General features: G+C 36.4%; 1 protein-coding gene across 3 annotated transcripts in view; it reads left to right on the top strand.

The window, feature by feature from the left end:
• Positions 1-2,649: 2,649 nt before the first annotated feature.
• LOC102151430 (uncharacterized protein C3orf20 homolog) overlaps positions 2,650-9,874 on the top strand; it is a 98,062-nt gene continuing 90,837 nt past the window's right edge. For 2 of the 3 annotated variants that reach the window (XM_038558688.1, XM_038558685.1), the window contains exons 1-2: positions 2,650-2,787; positions 8,239-8,294. The gene's annotated coding sequence lies outside the window, so the exon portion shown is untranslated. The remainder of the gene's footprint in view (positions 2,788-8,238; positions 8,295-9,874) is intronic. The other variant, XM_038558686.1, reaches the window with a different exon arrangement.

The following is a 9,874-nucleotide window of genomic DNA, read 5'->3' as shown; positions in this document are numbered from 1 at the left end:
TTATCTTTCATGTAACTAATTTTCTCTTCAGCTTTGTGTCTAATATGTTATATGTTTGTTTTGTTTTAAAGATTTTATTTATTTATTCATGAGAGACACAGATAGAAAGAGGCAGAGACACAGATAGAGGAGAAGCAGGCTCCATGCAGGAAGCCTGAGGCAGGACTAGATCTCGGGACTCCAGGATCACGACCTGAGCCAAAGGCAGATGCTCAACTGCTGAGCCACTCAGGCATCCCTAATATGTTGTTAAATCCATCTACTGAGTTCTTAATTTTGGTGATTGTATTTTTCAGCTTATAATTTCTATATAGTTCTTTTTCAGATATGCTCTAATATTTATACGTGTGTGGGGGTGTGTGTGTAGTTTTCGATTCTTTGCAGAAATTCTCAATTTCCTTGGTCATAGTAAGCAGAGTTATTTTAAACTCTGTATCTCCCTGTGGTTCTATTTTATCAATTGCTGTTTCTCCTGGCTCTCATTCATGTTCTCTTGATGCCTTGTGAATCTTGTTTTATAAAACACTTTGTATCACACATTGTGCTTGAAAATTGTTTTTAAAAATAATTTGAGGGCTAGGACAGAGTTAGCTTCCATTGGAGGAGATTTACATTTGTTTTTGTCAGAGGCTTGGGGATAGCAACACTTTGGGGTCACCTTAATTAAATGTCAGGGAATGCGATAATTGAAGCTATGTTATAATGAGCTGGACTAGGTGTACTTCTGGATAACCCTTACTTCTAGTATGCATGCAGCCTTTTTGAGACTCAACCAGTAACCTTGCCATGGAAGGCCCTAGATTCCAAATTTTTAACCCTTAGCCTCCACAAAGCTATCAAAAGCCCTACTAGTCTTTCAGTCTCTCAAATGCCTCTTATAGAATTAGTAAATTATCTTTCCCCACCCTGACCTTCCATGAGGGGGGAAAATAATGGGGTTTTTCTCTTTGGATTCCATCTTCTTCCAGATACTGATAGTAATTCGTCACTTTCTTGTTAGCTCTCTGTAGTCTTTAAGATTTTTTTCAAACTTTGTCCAGCGTTTCTAGTTGTCCCCAAGAGAGGGTTACTTTGAATTACCTAGGTGCTATTAGCAAATGGGGAAGACCACTTGCAAGTTTTAAACATGCTATGCATAGTTGTTTCATAAACTGTGGCTAAAAATTCCATTATCTGAAACACTTAGTCTCTTTGTAGATCTATTTATGTTGCTGCTTTGGAGTTTCAGTATAATATAGTAACATCTGATGGGGTGTGTAAGACAGGCTAAGAGAACAAAGAACATGTTTGTCCACTAACCTAAGAAATTCAGGTAAGGCTTTCTGGAAGAAATGACCTCTGTCTTGTCTTATAATTAAAGTGATTAATAAGCAACACACATGCATGTTTTTATCTCCTGTGTACAAACATAATAAATATTCATTGTAGAAAAGTTAGAGGGGAGCCTGGCTGGCTCAGTCTGTAGAGTATGCAACTCTTGCATGCGAGTCTCTCAGGGTTGTGAGTTTAAGTAAGTGGGGAGCCTACTTGAAAAAAAAGGAAGAGTTAGAAAATATCCAATAAAAAATGACTTCCACAATCCAAAAAAATCAATGTACTTTTTGGAGGATCTTTGCTTAGTCTCTGTACTACCAGATATGTGATATAGACATTACACACTTTGAGGACATCCCACATATACAGTTATGTATAATCTTTATATATTATAATATATATATTTTTTAAATTTTTTTTATTTTTAAAAAATTTCATTTATTTATTCATGAGAGACACAGAGAGGGAGAGAGGCAGAGACAGAGGCAGAGGGAGAAGCAGGCTCCACACAGGGAGCCTGACAGAGACTCGATGCCTTGGGTCAAAAGCGGTGCTAAACTGCTGAGCCACCCGGGCTGCCCTCCAAATACTTTTTCATGCTACCCATTGTATGAGAATGGCATTACTTATTTAGCTATATCCTTATAGTCACTAGGTTTCTTTCAATTCTATTATCAAAAGATAATGTTACAGTTAGCAATTTTATTCACAGATGTTATATACCTTTTCTATTACAATTTAAGATGGATTTCTAGAAGTTGAATTGCTAGGTTAAAGAAGATAAAATATCGTTAAGGCTTACATATGTTTTTGTTTGTTTGTTTGTTTGGGTTTTTTTTTATGATAGTCACAGAGAGAGAGAGAGAGGCAGAGACACAGGCAGAGGGAGAAGCAGGCTCCATGCACCGGGAGCCGATGTGGGATTCGATCCCAGGTCTCCAGGATCGCGCCCTGGGCCAAAGGCAGGCGCGCTAAACCGCTGCGCCACCCAGGGATCCCCACATATGTTTTTTTACAGACATACAAAGAGTCCAATATCTAAAAAACTAAAGGATGCAAGACTACCTACAATAGCTGAAGCTGAGGAGGAAGATGAGGTCCATTCATTCAGCATCTCACAAACGCCTAGGGTTGCCAAGTTTTCTCCTAAACTTCAAGTCTCCAAAATATACCTGAAAAAGAATCTACTTGAATATAAACTCCTTGCTTCTGAAATACTGCATGAACTTGGAGAGATATTGCAGAAATATGCAGAGTGTAACCGTATATACCCTGCAGGAATTGTAAATCTTATGAATTACAGTTGGCATGATCTTATTGAAGGTGCTTATGAGTGTGCAACCAAAAATTCAATCAAAAACAGTGCCTTGCAAGGAGATCCCAAAGCGACCCAAATCAGCAGCTATTCAAGGGAGGAATATCATAAGGAAAATCATCTTGTGAAAGTAAAGAAAGACCACCATGTTCCATCTGGTAAGTAGAAGTTATTAGTTAGTTTTATAAATAATCATCCAGGTTTTTTAAAAAAAGAATAAAAACAACAAGTGAGTGAGATATTGCCAAAACATTATATTAGTGATACTTGGTTTGTGTTAATAATTTTAATGTGTATTAGTGAAAGTCAGGAGAAAGATAACAAAAATTTATAATGCTTTCATTGAAATTATCTATTATACTTCTTGTGATATGAACTCTCTGTCTCAGGGGATCCTACAAATTCTTTTACTGTGGCAGGGTCCAACAGAAATATGATGCTATCCACATACATAATGTTTTTAGTTAATTTTATTTAAGGTATTTTTTTATTTTTTTAGATAGAGGGGTGGGGGAGGGGCAGAGGGAGAGAGAAACCCAAGCAGAGTCTGCCTGAGCACAGAGCCCGAAACAGTACTTGATCTTACAGCCCTGAAATCACAACCTGAGATTGCCACCTGAGCCAAAACCAAGAGACTGTGCCACCAACTGTGCCACCCAGGCACTGCATTAAATTAACTTTTTATCTTAAGGTGATTATAGACCCACATACAGAGAGATCCCATATGCCCTTTACTCATTTTCTCCATATGACATCTTGTAAAATTGTAGTTCAATATCACAACCAGGATATTGACACTGATACAGTCCAGATTCAAAATATTTCCGTCAAGGTAAGGATCATTCATACTGTCCTTCTGCAGCCACACCCACTTCTCTCTTTTCTCCACCCCCTTTTTAATCCTGGCAACCACTAATGTGTTGTCCATTTCTATATTTTTGTCATTTCAAGGATATTATATAAATGGAATCATACAATATATAACTTTTGGTGATTGCCTTTTTTCAATCAGCTTAATTCTCTGGAGATACATCCAGGTTGTATATACTTGTAGTTTGTTCTTTTTATTGTTTAGTAGCAGTTCATGGCATGAATGTACCTGTTTGTTTAATCATTTGCTCCTTGAAGGACATCTGGGTATTTTGGTTTTCCCCCCCATTTTTTGGCTGTTTTGAAAGCTGCTAAAACACTCATGTATAGGAATTATGTAAATACAAGTTTTGATTTTTCTTTCATAAATGTCCAAAAGTACAATTACTGGGCTATGTGGCAATTGCATGTTTACTTTTATCTGAAACTTTCAAACTGTTTTCCAAAGAGGCTTATACTGCTTTACATTCCCACCAGCAATGCATGAATGATACCATCTTTCCATATCCTCTCTTGTGTTTGGATATTATCATCATGTTTTATTTTAGTCATTCTTAGAGGTATGTAGTGGTATCTCCTTGTAGTTTTCATTTGCATTCCTTTTTTTTTTTTTAGATTTTATTTTCAAACAACCTCTACACCCAACAAGGGGCTTGAACTCACAACTCCAACAGTCTCATGCTCCACCCATTGAGCCAACTAGGCACCCCTAATTTGCATTTCTTTCATGGCTAAAATATTGAATATTTGCCATCTATATATCCACTTCAGTGAAATATCTTTCATTTTTTTTTTTTTTTTGCTCATTTTCTAATTGGATTATTTGCTTTTTGCACTAAGTTTTGAGAGTTCTTTATATATTCTAGGTACTAGTCCTTTGTTGTATATGTGCTTTGTAAAAATTTTCTCCCAGTGTCTTTTCAACTTTTTAATAGTGTGTCTTTTGCAAAGAAAAATATTTACATTTTGATGATATCCAATTTATCAAAAGTTTTCTTTATGAATAGTATTTTTGGTATCAAGTCTAAGAATTCACTGCCTACCCTTAAATCCTGAAGATTTTCTCCTTATTTTTTTTCTAGAAGTTTTATAGTTTCAAATTTTACATTTAAGCCCGTGACCCATTTGGGGTTACCTTTTGTGTAAGATGTGAGACCTAGGTTGAGGTTCATTTTTTGGCCTATGGATGTCCAATTGCTTCAGCATCACTTGTTGAAAAATGCTCTTTCTGCCATTGAATTGATTTTGCATTTTTCTCAAAAATCAGTTGGGCATATTAATGTGAATCTATTTCTGGGTTCTCCTTTTGTTTCTGCTCATTCTCATTCATGTTCTCTTGACTCCCTCTGAATATGATTATTTTAAATTTTGTGTCATACATTGTATTTGAAAAATTATTTTTAAAAATAATTTGAGGGCTAGATGAAATTATCTTCAACTGGAGGTGATTGGAAGCAGGGACTCAAACAGATGTTTGTATACCAATATCATAGCAGTATTATTCACAATAGCCAAAAGGTAGAAACAACCCAAATGTCCATTGTGTATGGACGTGTATATGGATAAACAAATTATAGTATGCACACACAGTGGAATATTATTCAGCCTTAAAAAGGAATGATATTCTGATACAGGTTAAAATATGGATGAACATTGAAGACATTATGCTAAGTGAAATAAACCAGAAACAAAAGGACAAATATAATATGATTCCACTTATATGAGGTACCTAAAGTAACCCAATTCATAGAGACAGAAAGTAGAATGATGGTAGCAAGGGGCTCAGGGGAAGGGAGGATAGGGAGTTATAACTAAATGGGTAGAGTTTCAGTTGAGGAAAATGAAAAATTTCTAAAGATGGTAGTGATGGTTGCATAACAATGTGAATGAACTTAATGCTACACAATTAAACACTTAAAAATGGTTAAAATGGTAAATTTTATGTTATGCAAATTTAACCACAATAAAAATATTTTAATGGTTAAGTGGTAAATTTTGTTGTGTATATTTTACCACATTACAAAAAAAAGGGCAGGAGAGGGGGAAAATATTTGCAAGTACCAACCCTGAGAATGTTAAAAATAATAATAAAGCCTTAGGGGTCTGAAATTTTTCCTGATAATGATTTTAGAAAACTTGATAGGGAAATATGAGTCACTGGTACAGACATGCAATTAAAAAAGGATGAGGAGGGATCCCTGGGTGGCGCCGCGTTTTAGCGCCTGCCTTTGGCCCAGGGCGTGATCCTGGAGACCCAGGATCGAATTCCACGTCGGGCTCCCGGTGCATGGAGCCTGCTTTTCGCTCTGCCTGTGTCTCTGCCTCTCTCTCTCTCTCTCTCTCTGTGTGACTATCATAAATAGATACAAATTAAAAAAAAAAAAAAAAAAAAAAAAGGATGAAGAACCTCACCAGAGCTTAGCACTATATTGTGAAGAGTACTGGTAGACCCCGTTTTTATCCCCAGAGTGTAGCTTTATCTTTAGGACTTAAGATTTTTCACTTTGGCTTCTATTGTGTTGAATATATACGAGCAAGTTTCAATGTAGCAAAAGAACTGATATTTTAAATATTACAATCATATTAGTCTATAATATTTTACAGATCATAGAGATCTTTCTAGCCATTATCTAATTTAGTTGTCCAGACACCCCTGTCCAGGATTTCTGTTTCACTAAGGAGAAAACTGAGATGCCAAAGGGTCAACTTGCCCAAAGTCATACAGTTTCAGAAAGAGCCATGATCTCAACCATGGTCTTTTAACTCCCAGTGTAGGGTCCTTTCTGCTACTTTATCCCTAACTCTTATTCTGCTATCATATGAGAGATAATAATTTTGACAAGGAGAATAAATAGTAGTGGCAGCTGTCTCTACAAGACCCCTCTGAGACAGAGAAGTAACCCAGTGTAGTGAGTAACCTTTGCTCCTAGGATTCCTGGGTCCAAATCCTGACTATCTCACTTACTACTTATATAACTGAACACATTTCCTAATCCCTCTTTGCCTCAGTTTCATTTTCTGTGACGTGGTATTGCAAATTGTACCTCCTTCCAGGGTGGTTCTGAATATTAAATAAGTTAACACTAAAGCACTTGGAAAAGTAACGAAGTATGGTAGACACTACTTTTTTTTTTTTACACTACTTATTTTTTTAAAGTTTTTATTTAAATTCCAATTCAGATAAAACGTTGTATTAGTTTCAGGTGTACAACATAGTGATTCAACACTTCCACCCATCACCCAGTGGTAGACACTACTTATATGTTTGTTATTTTATTATTATTATTATTACTATCTTCATTATCTCATGATCCTCAGAGTAACCCTTCAGGATGTTCATATTATAATAGGTTCCTGATGGTTCATGAAGCCCAATACATTTGCTTTAACAAGATAGTTCTAGCAATACAATTTTTACTTTTTAAGATCAGGTGATTGCTGTTAATTAAGAGATTGAAAGGCTCTGTAGCAATGGTTCTCAGAGTGCGGTCCCTGAACCAGTGTATCAACATCACTGGGAACTTGTTAGAGCAAGTCCTAGCAAATTTTCTGGTCTTAATCTAGACTTATTTGAATTCCTCATCTGTAAAATGAGAATGATTAATGATAGAACTTTGTTGAAAGAAATAAATTATATAATGCACATAATGTGCTTAGCATAGTAGCTGGGATATAGTAAGTGTTCAATAAACATTAGTCATAGTTATTTTGTACATTCTTATCTGTTGCTTATCATCTCATCATTATAATTATAATATCATTATAATTTTCTCATCTTTTAAATTGAATTAAATTTTATTTTTATTTTTTAAAATCTTAGATGTAGCCTATTTGCTATGGGATCCTGGACTTGTGGACTTCTCAATTCATATATAAAGTTTGAAGCTACTATGAGTTTTGCTCTCTTTTCAAAATACCCGTTAGTATTTTGTTTTTAGACAGCTTTTAAGGTCTAGTTTTTCTCTATAGGAAAATTTTCTTCATAGACTAATGAGATTTCTTGTTTTAGATTTATTTATTTATTTTTATTTTTATTTATTTATTTTTTTTTTAAAAAAGATTTTATTTATTCATGAGAGACATAGAGAGAGAGAGAGAGAGGCAGAGACACAGGCACAGGGAGAAGCAGGCTCCATTCAGGGAGCCGGACGTGGGACTCGATCCCTGGTCTCCAGGATCATGCCCTGGGCCGAAGGTGGCGCTAAACCACTCGCTGAGCCACCCAGGTGTCCCCTTGTTTTAGATTTAAATTTAGCATAAAACTTAATAAAGATACAAAGAAGTCTTGTGTCCATGTAGCCTTTTTTTAAAATGTCTTTACCAGCAACAGGCTGCTATCCTCCAGTTGCTAAAAGAATAAATGAAAATAAAACATGAATGTTTTCTCAGTAGTTCTCATGTGGAAGGGCAGTTCTTAGGACAAAAACATTAAAACAATCTTTTAGTAAATCAAGAAATTATGCAGAGGAATTTTCAATTTAAAAAGCTGTTTCATTTCCAGAGCAAATAAAAATATTTAATGGGTCATGGGTCATTATGGGTTCTTATAGAAAACTTTGCTAATGCCCTGGTAAGAATATTAAAATATTGACAACTGATTTTTGTGTTGATGATGACCTAGAAAAATACTCACTTTCTCTTCTCTTTTCCCTCTCCCCCCTCAACTTCCTCCTCCTTCCTTTTTTTCTTTTTTTGGCTCATGTCAACCAAAACCAACATTCTCATGTACCCCAAGATAGCAATTTACCTGTTGTCATCCACTTCTCACTGTTATCCAAGATCTGCTTAGAAAATGGTAAGATCCCTTTACCCATCCAAATTAGGGTCTACTCTGATGAGCAACCACAGTGAGAATCACTTACATTCCCTGAATTTGGAAACTTTCTCCCAGTCATCCTCTTAGTATGACCTTAATCAAAGCCAGGCTTTTAAGTTCATGAATGCCTAGTCAAAGTTTTCAAATGCATCTCCTCTAACCCAGTCTTCCTTGATATCTCCACTTTTTTTTTATAAATTGTTTATAAAATTGTTTATAAATTTTATAAATTGTTTATAAAATATAAAAGTTATATAATTGTTTATTCATGAGAGACACAGAGAGGCAGAGACACAGGCAGAAGGAGAAACAGATTCCATGCAGGGAGCCTGACATGGGACTCCATCCCAGGTCTCCAGGATCGCCCCCCCCCCGGCTGAAGGCGGAGCCAAACCGCTGAGCCACAGGGTCTGCCGGTTATCTCCACTCTGCCCGGTATCTCCACTCTTACACCTGGGAGTTTCTTCTGGTTCTGAGAAACTACCTTTAGGTCGGCATGGTCTTCCATCACAAAAACATACCAACTTGGATAAGAAACTAAAGCTTCTGTGTTAAAAGACAAATATTGTTTCTTAAACTGTTTAAATGTTATACAGGAGACTTCTCAAGGAAGATTATGGTTACAAAAATCTAGAAAGAATACAGTCTATCCCCAAATGAGGTTGTAAAAGGGATAGGATATGGGTTGTTGGGAAAAGGGAACCTTGTCATCCCTTGAAATACAGACATAATGTAGCTAGCTGCTGTGTGGCTCAGGGAGTGAGTAAGAGTTGGGGCTGGTTGCCCTGGGTCTAATAGATTTGCTTTTCATAATCTTTTCGTCATAATCTAAGAACTTTAGAAACTGTTGAAAGTTTCTACTTTTAGAGAATGTGCTTTTAGGAGTCAGGTATCCCTCCAACACCTCCCCATGCCCTATAATTAAGGAATAGAATTTTATTATTAAAACTGTCTCACTGGATTGGGATAGGTATTGAGGAATATGCATATGCTAAGAACAAGCTCAGTAAGCATGGCAAAACAGCAAATAGGAATGAAGTAAGTCATGAGGTATCCAGAGGGTTCAGCATGAAAATGTCCAGGAATCCAAATAGGTGGGTAGAGTCAGTGATAGGCAGTTGAATGGCAAGCAGATAATCTGTGAGAAAGGAGCAAAGTCTTAGTCATTAAGGGGCAAGACTGAAATCCCAAAGTGAGAGTCTGGGATTACATTATATAACCCTTAGGAAACTGGGATAGAGTTTGTTCAGTCTTCTCTAGTCTAGAGTTAGGGCTCTCATGATCCGGTTCTCATGATCTGGATGATGAAACTGAATGTGATTTGTTAGTCAGGAGTCTTTAAGCTGTAGGTGACAAGAGCCCAACTCACACTAGCATAAGCAACAAGAGAATTCTTTGCTAGTGTACTGGGGGCAGCTCACAAGATTAAAGGGAGAACTGCAGGAGCAAAGATCCAAGGCAGGATGGTGGGAAGCAACACTTGCAGAGATTCTTCTCTGTCCATCTCTGCTTGACTAAATTCTACAGTTAGGCTTGCTTTACACAGTGAAGGAGGATAG

The sequence above is a fragment of the Canis lupus genome, chromosome 15 (assembly GCF_011100685.1).
Source record: "Canis lupus familiaris isolate Mischka breed German Shepherd chromosome 15, alternate assembly UU_Cfam_GSD_1.0, whole genome shotgun sequence".
Lineage (NCBI taxonomy): Eukaryota > Metazoa > Chordata > Mammalia > Carnivora > Canidae > Canis > Canis lupus.
This window is presented reverse-complemented; position numbering and strand designations above follow the sequence as displayed.